Source organism: Pogoniulus pusillus, chromosome 10, assembly GCF_015220805.1.
Source record: "Pogoniulus pusillus isolate bPogPus1 chromosome 10, bPogPus1.pri, whole genome shotgun sequence".
NCBI lineage: Eukaryota > Metazoa > Chordata > Aves > Piciformes > Lybiidae > Pogoniulus > Pogoniulus pusillus.
The window spans coordinates 39,391,491-39,402,825 of NC_087273.1; the positions used below are offsets into that span (position 1 = coordinate 39,391,491).

At 54.6% G+C, this 11,335-nt stretch overlaps 1 long non-coding RNA gene across 2 annotated transcripts; it reads right to left on the reverse strand.

Moving 5' to 3' along the window:
* Window positions 1-3,331: 3,331 nt before the first annotated feature.
* On the reverse strand, window positions 3,332-6,146 carry LOC135179051 (uncharacterized). 2 transcript variants are annotated; one of them, XR_010303890.1, is made up of 3 exons: window positions 6,069-6,146; window positions 5,765-5,868; window positions 3,332-4,874 (listed from the first exon to the last, which is right to left on the reverse strand). It is a non-coding gene; the product is annotated as an uncharacterized LOC135179051 (long non-coding RNA). The 2 variants fall into 2 exon arrangements; XR_010303891.1 differs by having other exon boundaries at window positions 5,765-5,856; window positions 6,069-6,126.
* Between the last annotated feature and the right edge of the window lie 5,189 nt (window positions 6,147-11,335).

An 11,335-nucleotide genomic window follows, 5' to 3' on the forward strand; every position in this document is an offset into this window, starting at 1 on the left:
CTCCACAGAAGGAGACTCCACAACCTCTCTGGGCAGCCTGTGCCAGGCTCTGGGACCCTTCCAGACAAAAAGTTGCCCCTTGTGTTGAGCTGGAACGACACCTGGGTGATTCCACCACCTCCCTGGGCAGCTCATTCCAGTCTCTGATCACTCTCTTCATGACAAACCTTTTCCTCATGTCCAACCTAAATCTCCCCAGCCTTAGCTGATCATTTTCATGGCCCTCCTCTGGACCTGCTCCATCAGGTCCATGTCCTCCCTGGGCTCCAGTACTGCAGGTGAGGTCTCAGCAGTTGTATCAGCCAGCACTGCACAGGCAACTGGTAGGTCCAACAGCTCCAAACCCACCCTCTAGCCCAGGCAGAAAGAAAACTCAGGCTAGTGGAATGGAAAGGAAGAGATCACACAGGAGATGTAAAAGCCAAGGTCCCAGGAACACACTTCTGTCCTGTTGCCAAAGCAAGGTTTGGCTGCATTACCCTGGCATTCAAAAAGCAAGAGCTACATTTTCCTCTGCTTAACTCAAAGAGGCCTTTAACATCAATGAAGACAGAGGAGCTAAAAGGGAGAACCTGGTGCTGGCTTTCACCAAGGAATGATAAAGACATAAATAATGAAACCTCTGCTGCCTCTGCCACAGCTAATGAGGAACCTAAGCCTTTGTTACAGCAGAGCAAGCTGCTCTTCAACGAGAGGAGTTTGCTCTCTGCTCATCCATGGGTGACCTCAGAGGATTCCTGGCTGCTGATGGAGAAAATCTACAGAGCAAAGCTGCAGGTTACAGAAGTTTCCCCCCCTCCAGATCTTGCAATTAACTTCAAGGGTAATTAATGGCTTGGTTGAAACACAAGCACTGCTTTAGCTCTCTGTTTTTGCTGGGACATTGATAACAGAGGGCCAGGAGGATGAGGAGGGGACTGGAGGGGCATGGCTTCTGAGGAGAGGCTGAGGGACTTGGGGCTGCTTAGTCTGGAGAAGGGAGGTTGTGGATCACAGTGAGGGTGAGGAGACACTGGCACAGGCTGAGGGTGGTGAGACATTGGCACAGGTTGAGGGTGGTGAGACACTGGCACAGGTTGAGGGTGGTGAGACATTGGCACAGGTTGAGGGTGGTGAGACACTGGCAGAGGTTGAGGGTGGTGAGACACTGGCACAGATTCAGGGAGGTGAGACACTGGCACAGGTTCAGGGAGGTGAGACACGGGCACAGGTTGCCCAGGGAGGTTGTGGAGTGGCCATGGCTGGAGGTGTTCTTGCCAAGCCTGGCTGGGGCACTTAGTGCCATGGTCTGGTTGGTTGGGCAGGGCTGGGTGCTAGGTTGGGCTGGGTGAGCTTGGAGCTCTCTGCCAACCTACTTGAGTCTATGATTCCAAGACAGAATGGGGCACTTAGTGCCATGGCCTGGTTGACTGGACAGGGCTGGGTGCTGGGTTGGGCTGGAGGAGCTTGGAGCTCACTTCCAAGCTGCTTGATTCTATGATTCAATTGAACTGAGATTATTTGCTACCATCCAAACAAGTCCCCAGGAAGTGTTTTCCCCCTTTGCAATTCCTGAGGGCAGGGCTGGGTGAAATATTCCTTACAGGAGGTGGTTGATTATCCCTCTGTGTTCTGTACAGCAGCAAATTGACCATAGCTAATTCAGTTTTCACACTGTTGGCAAGAGGTGAAGTGTTTGGAGCCACCACATGGAATGTTGCACTTCATAAGCTGGAGGCATGCCTGGCCCAGCTGACTGTGCCAGCTGGCTGAGCTTCAGTGCCAGGGCACTTGCTCCCCCTTTGTCTCATGGCACTGAGTTAGCCAAGTGCCTGTTGTCCCCTTTGCAGGCAAAACTACTAAGTGTGGTTAAAGGAATTGCTTTATTCCACTGCTCAGAGGGAGACAAAAGTGCCATGCCAAAAGAGGAATGAACACCAATGACACCCAGCCAGGAGCAGCTGTGGAGCTGTGGGAGGGGAGCAGAGCCCTGCAGAGGGACCTGGCCAGGCTGGATGGGTGGGCAGAGGCCAAGGGGATGAGACTGAACAAGGCCAAGTGCAGGTTCTGCACTTTGGCCACAACAACCCCAAGCAGCACTGCAGGCTGGGGCCAGAGTGGCTGAGAGCAGCCAGGCAGAGAGGGTCCTGGGCCCAAGTCAACCTCATGAGGTTCAGCAAGGCCAAGGGCAAGGTTCTGCAGCTGGGTCGAGGCAATGCCAAGCACCAATCCAGGCTGGGCAGTGCCTGGCTGGAGAGCAGCCCTGAGCAGAGGGACTTGGGGGTGCTGCTGGAGGAGAAGCTCAGCAGGAGCCAGCAGTGTGCACTTGCAGCCCAGAGAGCCAAGCAGAGCCTGGGCTGCAGCAGCAGCAGTGTGGCCAGCAGGGCCAGGGAGGGGATTCTCCCCCTCTGCTCTGCTCTGCTGAGACCCCACCTGGAGTCCTGCATCCAGCTCTGGAGCCCCTGGGACAAGAGGGCTGTGGAGATGCTGGAGAGTGTCCAGAGCAGGGCCAGGAGGATGCTGAGAGGCTGCAGCAGCTCTGCTGTGAGCACAGCCTGAAAGAGTTGGGGCTGTGCAGGCTGGAGCAGAGGAGGCTCCCAGGGGACCTTCTTGTGGCCTGCCAGCATCTGAAGCAGGGTCCAAAAACTCTGGGGAGGGACTTTTGAGGCTGTGAGGGAGTGGCAGGAGTGGGGGGAATGGAGCAAAGCTGCAGGAATGTGTAGAATCAGACTGGAGGTTAGGAAGAAGTTGTTCAGGTTGAGGACAGTGAGAGCTTGGAATGAGTTGCCCAGGGAGGTGTTGGAAGCCTCATCCCTGGAGGTGTTTGAGGCCAGGCTGGCTGAGGCTGTGTGCAGCCTGCTCCAGTGTGAGGTGTCCCTTGGCATGGCAAGGGAGTAGGAACTGGCTGCTCCTTGTGGTCCCTCCCAACCCTGACTGATTGTCTGACTCCAAATGAGTGCCATGGGTGGGGTCCACTACTGATTCTTTGCTAATACCAACACACAGAAACTGCACTGAAAGAGAAGGAAAAACAGTTTGGGTTTGAGGGTTTTTTGTTTGGGTCTGAGGGGTTCCTGTTTGGGTCTGAGGGGTTTTGTTTGGGTTTGAGGGGTTTCTGTTTGAGTTTGAGGGGTTTCTGTTTGAGTTTGAGGGGTTTCTGTTTGGGTTTGAGGGTTTTTTGGTTGGGTTTGAGGGGTTTCTGTTTGGGTTTGAGGGGTTCCTGTTTGAGTTTGAGGGGTTTCTGTTGGGTTTGAGGGGTTCCTATTGGGTCTGAGGGGTTTCTGTTTGGGTTTGAGGGGTTCCTGTTTGGGTTTGAGGGGTTTCTGTTGGGTTTGAGGGGTTCCTGTTTGGGTTTGAGGGGTTCCTGTTTGAGTTTGAGGGGTTTCTGTTGGGTTTGAGGGGTTCCTATTGGGTCTGAGGGGTTTCTGTTTGGGTTTGAGGGGTTCCTGTTTGGGTTTGAGGGGTTTCTGTTGGGTTTGAGGGGTTTCTGTTTGGGTTTGAGGGGTTTCTGTTTGGGTTTGAGGGGTTTCTGTTGGGTTTGAGGGGTTTCTGTTTGGGTTTGAGGGGTTCCTGCTTGGGTTTGAGGGGTTCCTGTTTGTTTTTTAATGTGAGGATGTCCAATTACTGGGAAAGCTTTCTCAGAGAGGTTGTGGAGTTTCCATCCTTGGAGAGCCTCCAGATCTGACTCCACACAACCCCAAACAACCTGCTGCAGTTGACCTTGCTCGAGCAGAGGTCTTCAACTGCACAACCTCTGAGACCTCTTCCACTCTCCACCGTTCTGTGCTGCTGTGGTTCTGTGCTACTGAACAAGGAGAAGTGATCAGCTTTAATTGGCAGTGCAGTTATGTTGCTGTTACTTGGAGGGAGTTTTGTTCCCCTCTCTCTCTCTCTCAACATGCTACTGGCTGAAACCTGAGCTGCACAGGGCAAGGTTTGTGACCCTCCAAGAGGAGATTTGTTTTAAGGTAGATTTGATTTGCCCTTCTGTGGAGCACGCTCACAGGAGGCTTGCTGCATGCCAGGGATTCTGAAGCATTTATTCAGCTAACAATGTGTTTTAGTGCTTATCTTCACACCTGTTTGCAACTCACACTTTAGACTCTCGATAGATGCTCTGTAACTTGAGCTTAGTGAGAAAATAAAGCCCAGGTGGAAATCGATGTCCTACTGACCAGAGTTAAACTGCATGTTTTAAGGAGTACTGCTCTGTGTATCACTTAGGTTAGAGCTCTCCATCAACTCAATGCACAAAGCAAGGGGGTGGGAAGAGTGAGCTGGGGGCTGAGGGAGCATCACAATTGATTGTTTTGGGTGCTTACAGTGCTCACTCCGTGTTCTGGTTTCCACACTGGCTCAATTAAGTGTTTGTGCCCCTCCAGCAATGAGAAGAGGCAGGAGTGAGCAGGCAGGGGCAGCTCCAGGTGGGTTCAGTGACAGTTACTAAGAGAAGTGGCAGCCCCAGAGAGGGGGTGGAGTGCCTGTGGCTGGAGATGTTGAAACAAAGCCTGGATGAGGCACTTAGTGCCATCACCTGGTTAAGTGGCTAGGGCTGGGTGCTGAGTTGGACGGGGTGAGCTTGGAGCTCTCTTCCAGCCTGCTTGATTCTGTTTAACACTGAGAAGAGCCCTGGAGCAGCCTGGGCTGGGGGGAGGGGAGTTAGAACTTAATCATCTTCAAGCTCCACCAACGTTTGCCTCCTCAGGAAGCATTTCACACATCTCTGGTTTGACACCAGGCTTGAACCCAGAAAGTGCTGACACAAAACCAGGTTGGCTCCTGGACAGTGACACCAAGCAGGTCCTGCTGGGCTGCAGGGCAGCTGCTGCTGCTCCACTCTTCTTGGGTGGACTCCGTGGGGGCTCTGGAGTGCAGGCACTGCTGTTTGCTGCAGCCTTTGGAAGGAAACACAGAATTAGGGGCAAGAGGAGAGAGCAGAGCTCCAGAGTCTCCTATGGACACTGAAGCATTTTACTCAACACACAACCACCCACCCAGCTCCTGCTGCCCCCCGGCCCCCATTTTCTACTCCCCTGAGCAGCCACTACCACCCTCCCCTCAGCTCCACTTTCCCTCAAGCAGCCTCTGCTGCTTTCCAGCTCCTTTCCCCCCTCTCCCTCCCTCAAGCAGCCCCTGCTGCCCTCCAACCCCTTTCCCACTTCTGCCTACCCCCGGGAGCCCCTGCTGCTCTCCCACCCCCATTTTCTACTCCCCTGAGCAGCCACTACCACCCTTCTCCCCACTTCACTTACCTGCAAGCAGTCCCTGCTGCTTTCCAGCTCCTTTCCTCCTTCTCCCTCCCTCAAGCAGCTCTCCTCCTCCTTTCCCACTTCTGCCTACCCCCGGGAGCCCCTGCTGCTCTCCCAGCCCATGTTCTACTCCCCTGAGCAGCCACTACCACCCTCCTCGCCATTCCACTTACCTGCAAGCAGCCCCTGCTGCCTTCCAGCTCCTTTGCTCCAGCTCCCTTCCTCCTTCTTCCTCCCTCAAGCAGCCCCTGCTGCCCTCCAGCTCCTTTCCTCCTTCTCCCTCCCTCAAGCAGCCCCTGCTGCCCTCCAGCTCCTTTCCTCCTTCTCCCTCCCTCAAGCAGCCCCTGCTGCCCTCCAGCTCCTTTCCTCCTTCTCCCTCCCTCAAGCAGCCCCTGCTGCCCTCCAGCTCCTTTCCCCCTTCTCCAGGCAGTCCCTGTTATCCTCTCACCCACTTTTCTCTTCCTCAGACAACTCTTGCTGCCCTTCCACCTCCCTCCACCCTACCTTACCAGCTCCTGCTCCACCATTACCACTACCTCCGTCTTCATCTTTGTCTTCGTCTCCGTCTTCATCTCTGTCTTCATCTTCATCTCCGTCTCCATCTGCATCTTCTCACCCACGGCAGAACCTGTGACAAGTCCTTCAAGCAGGCAAACTCCTAAACAAAGCTCAGCCTCAACAACAACAACAGCACAACCTTAGCACCGTGAGCTAAAAGTCAGCGTCGCAAATGGTCAGCAGCCTAGCCCTAAGGTGGCCCTAGCTAGCCGGGGGGCCAGCGAGGCCCCCCGGCCTTTGAAACCCTCCACCACACCCCGGTGCTCGCCCGTGCGCACTCACCTGGGATGCCGGCGGAGGATCCCTTGGCCCGCAATGGGCCCAGCTTGGGGCTGGGCTCCTCCTGCTCTGCTTATATGGGGCAGGGAGCAGGGAGGGCAAAGTGGCCACACCTGGGGGGGGAGGAGACTGCAATTGGCCTCAGGTGCTGCGGGGGCGGGGGGAGGAATAAAAGGTAAATGCTGGAGGCGGGGTGGGATAGGAACAAAGGAAAACAAGACCAAAAAAGGGTAATTATTACAAGAGATTGACAATCAATAATGATCTTGGGAAAGAAGAACTTCAAAAGGATTTAAAAGAATAGAAAATAATTTTCCAAAGAAGAAGGAAACTCTGAGCAGATTTGGAGTCTTCCTGGAGGATCTTCTGCACTTCTCGACTGAAGAGCGATGCTAAGGTATGGGAATGTGTCTGGGAAAGGGCAGCAAGGCTGGGAAGAGATCTGGAGTACAGCTCCATGAGGAGAGGCTGGGGGGGTGCAGCCTGCAGCAGAGGAGGCTCAGGGCAGAGCTCATTGCTGCCTGCAGGGAGGCTATAGCCAGGTGGGGTTGGGCTCTGCTGCCAGGCAGCCAGCAGCAGAAGAAGGGGACACAGCCTCAAGCTGTGCCAGGGCAGGTCTAGGCTGGATGTTGTTAGGAAGTTCCTGGCAGAGAGAGTGATTGGCACTGGAATGGGCTGCCCAGGGAGGTGGTGGAGTGGCTGTGCCTGGAGGTGTTCTTGCCAAGCCTGGCTGGGGCACTTAGTGCCATGGTCTGGTTGGTTGGGCAGGGCTGGGTGCTAGGTTGGGCTGGGTGAGCTTGGAGCTCTCTGCCAAACTTGTTGATTCTGTGATTCTAAGCAGAGATGAGTTTAAACAGGTTACCAGTGCCATAGCCATGGGAGCAGAAAGGATTAGAAGTGATCTTAAAGGTAATCTAGTTCCAACTCCTTGCCAGGGGCAAAAAGAGCTCCTTCTAGAACAGGTTGCTAAAAATGCCTTTGGAATGGGCTGCCCAGGGAGGTGGTAGAGTGGCTGTGGCTGGAAGTGTTGCAGCCAAGCCTGGCTGGGGCACTTAGTGCCATGGTCTGGTTGAGTGGACAGGGCTGGGTGCTAGGCTGGGCTGGGTGAGCTTGGAGCTCTCTGCCAACCTGCCTGATTCTATGATTCGTTGCTCTCCCTCTCCATCCAGCTTCCAACTTCACCCTGAGAAGAAGCTGTCAGATAGCTTCATCAAGACATGGGATGAAAAACAATTGCAAAAGCAAGAGGAAAAGTGAAAGGTAATTTGATAATTGTTTGGGTTTTGATCCAACTTTTCTTGTGCCTATTAACAAATCCTCAGCTGTTGGTGCTGAAAACTCTTTTACCTTGCAGGGGGAAAAATAAATAGATTTAAACTCAACAACTGGAAAGGTGTAGAGGCATTTGTAAAAGGTTTGCTTTACTCAGGGCATGAATTCTCTCTCTTTTCATCTTTCCTCTTGATGTGCATGAGAAGGCAGCAGTTAGCTTGCTGGAATCCTTATTTCTTAGCCCTCCTTAAGCATCCCTGTTGAAAGCCTCATTAATATTTGAGCAATGTGCTCAGCACTGGCAGGAGGTATCCTCAACAGTTTGTTTCCTTGCAGTGTAGTGTAAAAACCTGAAACCTCTGTCATTAATGTACACAAAATCAGTCATTTCTCTCTAAAACACCCATGGGAGAGAGTGAGTTGCAGTTTGCTTTCAGATCCTCTTCTCCACGGGCAGGAATATATCCACTTTTGATGCCCACAGCACAAGAAGGGCTTGGAGCTGCTGGAGAAGGTCATGAAGGTGAGCAGGAGGCTGAGGAATCTCCCCTGTGAGGGTAGGCTGGGAGAGTTGTGGCTGTTCAGCTTGGAGAGGAGAAGGCTCTGGGGAGACCTTAAAGCAGCCTTTCAGTGCCTGAAGGGAGCCACAAGAAAGCTGGGAAAGGAGTTTTATGAAGGGCTGGTGCTGATAGTACGAGAGGGAATGGATTGAAGCTTGAGGAGGGCAGATGGAGACTGGAGAGGAGGAAGAAATTCTTGCCAGTGAGAGTGGTGAGACACTGGCACAGGCTGCCCAGGGAGGCTGTGGAGCACAGACAGGGAGGGTGGTGAGACACTGGCACAGGCTGCCCAGGGAGGCTGTGGAGCACAGACAGGGAGGGTGGTGAGACACTGGCACAGGCTGCCCAGGGAGGCTGTGGAGCACAGACAGGGAGGGTGGTGAGACACTGGCACAGGCTGCCCAGGGAGGCTGTGGAGCACAGACAGGGAGGGTGGTGAGACACTGGCACAGGCTGCCCAGGGAGACTGTGGAGCACAGACAGGGAGGGTGGTGAGACACTGTGGTGAATAGTCCTAAAGGACACAAAATGGGCTTGAGCATGTCCTGTTTTCTTCACCTGCCTGTCTGCACCGCAGCCAGAGACGGGAGAACAGGACAAAGCAACGCAGGCAGCTCAGTCTGGCTGCCCGAGAGGGGGTTCACGGGCACCGCGCCCCTGTCCCGGGGCAGGCGGATGAGCCCCATCCTATGGGAGACCACAGCCTGCGGGTTGTGCCGGTTCTGTGTCTGCTTGGGTGACTGCCAGGGGTGATGGTGTGCTCGGTGAGACCATCCGCCTCGGGCACTCCCCTAGGGTCGGGGGTGAGCAGGGGGGAGGCGCTGGGTGCTCGTTCGCTCCTCGCTGAGCTGCCTCTCCCCCGCCCGTCGCACCGAGCCGCCTCAGCCCGCAGCTGATGCCACTTGGCAGCCCACGTGGAGCCCAGTACGGCACTCGTGCTGGCTATTTCCCGGCCTGGGTTTTGGGCCAGGGCCGTCAGGACCGGTGAGTATCCTCCATGCTTTGTTCGAGCTGCTGAAGGTCTTTAAGCAGCCTCAGAAGCGGCGAATGAAGCCCCCGGACTCCAGCAAAGACATCTGCTGGGACCTGCCCCAGTTCCACTGTGCAGAGACATTGTGGGGCACAGTCCTGCTCCCCCAGCCAAGGACTGCTGTGCAGAGCTGCAGATAAGCTGGGGGGAACTATTTCGGGTATGTTAATAAATATTTCACAATGTGTAAACCTGTCTCATTGCATCTTACCCCAAACTCAGCTTTCAACCAGTGCCCTTTACAACAGACACTGGCACAGGCTGCCCAGGGAGGCTGTGGGGCACAGGGAGGCTGGGGAGACACTGGCACAGGCTGCCCAGGGAGGTTGTGGAGCACAGGGAGGCTGGGGAGACACTGGCACAGGCTGCCCAGGGAGGTTGTGGAGCACAGGGAGGGTGGGGAGACACTGGCACAGGCTGCCCAGGGAGGTTGTGGAGCACAGGGAGGGTGGTGAGACACTGGCACAGGCTGCCCAGGGAAGCTGTGGAGGAGAGAAGTACAGAATGTGATCAAACAGAGAGTTTGGGGTGCTCAGGCTGGAGAGGAGAAGGCTCTGAGAAGACCTTCTTGTGACCTTCCAGTATCTTGAAGGGCCTTCAAAACAGCTGGGGAGGGAGTTTTTAGGCTGTCAGGGTGTGGTAGGAGCTGGGGGAATGGATCCGAGCTAGAGGAGGGCAGATTTAGATTAGACACTAGGAAGAAGTTGTTCAGCATGAGGGTGATGAGAGCCTGGAAGGGGTTGCTCGGGGGGGGGTGGTGGAAGCCTCATGTCTGGAGGCTTTTAAGTCCAGGCTGCATGTGGCTCTGGGGGGAATGGAGCCAGGGTAGAGGAAGGCAGATTGAGATTAGACATTAGAAAGAAGTTCTTCTGCAGATTGATTTCCTCCCCCTGCCATCTGCACAGACCTCCTAGCACATGGAGCTCTCTCCACAAGCAAGAGCAAAGAGTAGACCTGTGCAAAGGAGTCAGACTAAAGGCTCCTGCTCAGCCACTGGATGCTTTGCTGTTTCCAGCAGTGCTGCTGAGAGAGATCCTGGCTCTGTCAGTGGCTTCTGCTCTACACATGGGCACGGGGAGAATCCTCACCTCAGGGCAGGAAACACTTTCCAGGCCTCTCTAAGGTACCTGGAGACATTTATTTCTCTGGCAGAATGGCTTCAGTGTTGTTTGTTGCTGGTTTGGTTCTCCCCTAGTAACATTTTCAGCGCTGGTTTGGGCAGCACTGATGGTGTCCCTCAGTGCTCCAGGTGCAGCCTTTAGATCTTCAGGCAGAACATCCACCTCAGCTGTCACCACTTCCAGCCTGCCCTGACAGTGCCCTCAGGTGTGAAGGATTTGGCAGCACGAAGAGCTGCAGCATGGTGTTGCTGAGCAGTTTTGGGTCAGAGTGCAAGCAGGGAAGTAATGGAATCCTCTCCTGCTGCCAGCAGCAAAGCAAAGCAGAGTGGGGAAATGGGTTTGTTGTTTCCAATGCTGAGCCATTCAGTTCCTCTCTTGCTGGCCACCCAAAATCAGTGTGGCCACCAGGTCAGGTGAGGTGATTCTGCCCTGGTGAGACCCCCACCTGAAGTACTGCAGCCAGCTCTGGAGCTATCAGTACAGCAAGGACATGGATCTGGTGGAGCAGGCCCAGCAAAATGATGAGGGAGTCAGAGCAGCTCTGCCATGAGGACAAGCTGAGGGAGCTGGAGGTGTTCAGCCTGGAGAGGAGAAGGCTGCAGGGAGACCTAATAGAGGCTTTCCAGTGCCTCAGAGGGGGCTAGAAGAATGATGGAGAGAGACTGTTCCCAAAGGGCTGCAGGGACAGGGCGAAGGCAGTGGTTTGAAATGAGAGCAGAGCAGATGGAGACTGGATGTGAGGAACAAGTTCTGCACCAGGAAGGTGCTGCAACACTGCTCAGGCTGCCCAGGGAGGTGGTTGAGGCTTCATCCCTGGTGATATTCGAGGTGAGGCTGGAGAAGGCTGCGAGCAACCTGCTCCAGTGGAGGATGTCCCTGCTGAGTGCAGGGGGGTTGGATTGGATGCCCTTAGGAGCTCCCTTCCAACCCAGCCCATTCTGTGTGGTTCTATAACGTCACCAAGACTGATGAGAGCACTGCCCCTGGAGCAGTGGGGCTGAGCTCTTCTGTCTTGCCTCAGAACACAGCCAGCAGAAGGAGGTGCCCATGGCTGTTCTTTTTTAGCCTCACCTACCTCCTCAAGGCGAGGTGAATGAATAATGGATTGCTGCTAATTGCTCTGGTCCACTGCCCAGGGGCCAAGCCTGTGAAGGATGTGATTGTCTGCACACTTTCAGGTGTTGCTCTTTAGACAGAGGCAAGTTGAAACGTTGGCCTAACAGGCTCAGAGAGAGGTTCCTGTTCCTGCTAGTGCTGCAATGAAGAGGAGGTCTCATTTGAAACACA